The sequence below is a fragment of the Oxyura jamaicensis genome, chromosome 9 (genome assembly GCF_011077185.1).
Source record: "Oxyura jamaicensis isolate SHBP4307 breed ruddy duck chromosome 9, BPBGC_Ojam_1.0, whole genome shotgun sequence".
NCBI lineage: Eukaryota > Metazoa > Chordata > Aves > Anseriformes > Anatidae > Oxyura > Oxyura jamaicensis.
In genome coordinates this window covers 24,723,023-24,726,020 of record NC_048901.1, presented here as the reverse complement: position 1 = coordinate 24,726,020, position 2,998 = coordinate 24,723,023, and the positions used below count along the sequence as shown (strand labels likewise).

Sequence of the window (2,998 nt, the reverse complement as noted above, 5' to 3'; positions counted from 1 at the left end):
TTTTAGGAGGCAGTAGTACCACATCTTAGGTTAGAATTGACCAGAAACCTTTATTTTTCAAAGATGCTGATTAAATGACATTGTGCTGATTCATTGTTGTTTGTTTGTTTGTTTGTTTTTGTTTTGTTTTGTTTTGTTTTCATTTTCTGACTCTAAATCATCCACTGAGTATTATTTGGTTCTATAAATTTACCACACATTTGTTTCATATACTCATATATATATTCATATATTCATATATTTGTTGTCCATCAGAAGTACAGAGAACTGTCGGCAGTAGCACCACACTCCATTAAACTTGTCCCTAAAGGACGGACCTGCACACTCCTAATCTCACTGAAAGCAGGAAGATTACTTAAGATAACTAAGACGGGTCATAAGGATAAACCATTTATTATCATCTCTAAGTGTGAGGGTTTCATTATGTTTTCAATTTGGGGATGAGCTTTCTGTTGTAGGTTTGGGGGGTTATTTTTTTCTCATCTTTGTGAAATTATAACACTGTAAAGATGACAAAGCTGAAGAAGAAAGAAAATACTTAGAATTTGACAGTAATTAATGCAAGCTGTGATGTGCTCTTTGGTTCATCTTGGCATGAGGGTGTACCTTATCAATGCACAGAGTATTTCCATTAATAGAATGAGGCTGTACATCTTCTCTTATCTCTAAACTCAGAGGGCATACAAAATAATCACATACACTCCTGATCTCAGCTAGGAAGAAGCTGCTCACAGGCAGAGCCTGAAGGTCATTGGAAGAAGGAGCTTAGCGTGTACACCACCTCCTGAAAGCGCTCGAGGCAGCTGAGGCGCACCTTGGTGGGTGGCAGGAGGACAGTCCCACGAGCCAAGGAGCGCACGCGTTCATAGGGAGCTGTCAGCAGCGGGCAGCTGAAGGGCCAGCCTGCAGCAGGAGCGGTGTGGCTGTGCTGACCGGGGGGTTTTCCAGCTCTATCGCAGGCTTACAACATCATCTGCGAGTACAAACTTCCTTTCTGATTGTCCATGGGAGTACAGATAATGGGTTTTAGACAGGATAACACTATTTACTTGGTGGGAGTTCTCCCTAAGGGAGGCACACACAGGAATTACAGTACTTGAATCACAGGTCACACCTCCTTTAGCCTTCTGATATACTGATGTCTGATTGCTTTTCCAAGCAAGAGATTCTCCAAGAGTGGAAACTCTCACACTGCGTGTCAGGCATGTTAGCTCTCTTTGGACTATTAAAAGATTTCCAGTCAAGTGTCTCCCTTTTCTTTCCCTTTGTGGTGAATAAGGCAGGATTTTGGTTTACCTAAAGATTCTGAAAGAAGTCCTTTTGTTGCCATTTTAGTTGTCTGTCCACACACAGTTACCCTCTGCTTGTCCAGCTTTGCCGTAATTAGGGCTGTACAATAGTCCTTAATGACTCATCTGCCCTTGCACTGATTGGTGAGATTTTGCACTGGTTGTGTTGGGGTGACTTGAAGGCAGCAGGTAATGTCAGGACTGACCTGCAGGAGCAGATGGCTTCTTCGAGTAACTGGAGTGGGACTCTGCAAGAATTAATGCAGGAAAGGCTGCAGGTGAGATACTTATATTAATTTAAACACGGATTCTGAAAATGATAGAACTAGAATTTTCCCCACTCTTAACTGTAAAAAAATGTGATGTTTCTGTTCTCTAGACTTTTTCTCTTGCCTACTTTGAGTACTTACTATTGTCTTTTCTGTTCAGGGAATAAACCCTTTTTTGTTCTTGTTCTTTCTTCATATGCTCATTTTGCAAAAGTGCTCCATTTTTACCTGTCCTGCTCTGTTGATACCTGGTTGCCCTCCCCTCTTCATGTGCTCAGTGGGTCATTCGCTGTGCAGTTCCAGCAAGAAGTCACTTCTTAGTTTCCACTTTTCCTAGAGCAGGGGAAGGTTGCCTTTCCCAAGCAGTGGATGTTGCAGCATGTGTGGCTGGTGATAAAAGATTTCAGAAATTTCAGCTGCCGTTCGTGCCTTAGAGGCAATATAGGTGCTTTTAGGAACACAGCAAAAGGGAGCAGGGTATCTGGTTCGAGCGAGAGGAGTGGCAGCAGCTCATAATGCTTCTTCTTGCGTTTGCCTATTCATTAGTAAAAATGAAACTATTCACAGGAAACTTAGCAAGAATGAAACGCGTATCTTTTGATATTGTCTGCCTGATAAATCCGATGGTAGCTCAGAGCTGCCTCGCCGGGCACCAAGTTCCAGCTGCCTCTCTCGTGAGCAGAAATCCTTTGGCGAACGAGGACCTCGGATCCTGCGGAGGGTACGTGCCTGCTTTAACTTGGCAGAGGCACCGAGTGCGCATGGAAGCGAGCCCCGCGGCCGTGCAGCCGCTCGCCCTGCCCTCCCTCTGGCAGCGGCCGGGGCCGGCAGCGGGGCGCCGCGGGGGCTCCCCCGGGGCTCCCCCGGGCCGCCGATGGGGCAGCCCCGTCCCGGGCCGCGTGGGTCGCGCCGCCCGCCCGCGGCCGCATCCTTCCCCCCTCGCCTCCACCGCAGCGCCCGGGGGAGGCTCCGGGAGGTGAAGAGCGCGGCTCGGTGCTGCCGGGGCGGGGGGGAGCCTGCTCGCTTGTTTCCTGCCCCACCGCGTGCTTATGAGCGCGAAGAGGAAGGAGCCTCCAGGTCACCCGCACAACCGCTCGGCCGCCACACCACGGCTCCTCCGCTCCGAGCAGCGGGGAGCGCCCCCGGGCTTTGATGTCCCGGCGATGCCGGGGCCCCGCGTCCCCGCCGCTGCCCGTGGGCGAGCCGGGCGCTGAGCCCCGCCGGCGGCCGCCCGGCGCCCCGACGGCCTGAGCCTGCCTTCAGCCGGACCGCTGCTGCCCCGCCGCTGCCCACCGCGGCCCCGGGGCTCCCCTCGCCGCCGCCGCCTCCCGGGGATGCCCGTGGGGACCCCGCGGCCGGACCCCTCCGAGCGGCGCCCGGTGAGTGCGGGGACGCGGGGCGAGATGGGACGGGGCGGGCGGAGCGGGCGCCCCGCGGTGG

General features: G+C 51.9%; 1 protein-coding gene across 3 annotated transcripts in view; it reads left to right on the top strand.

The window, feature by feature from the left end:
* The first annotated feature begins 1,417 nt into the window (after positions 1 to 1,417).
* MME (membrane metalloendopeptidase) overlaps positions 1,418 to 2,998 on the top strand; it is a 39,840-nt gene continuing 38,259 nt past the window's right edge. The window contains exon 1 of one of the 3 annotated variants that reach the window (XM_035334532.1): positions 1,418 to 1,567. The gene's annotated coding sequence lies outside the window, so the exon portion shown is untranslated. Of the gene's footprint in view, positions 1,568 to 2,158; positions 2,280 to 2,405; positions 2,938 to 2,998 lie in introns of those variants that run through there. The other 2 variants (XM_035334533.1, XM_035334530.1) reach the window with 2 other exon arrangements.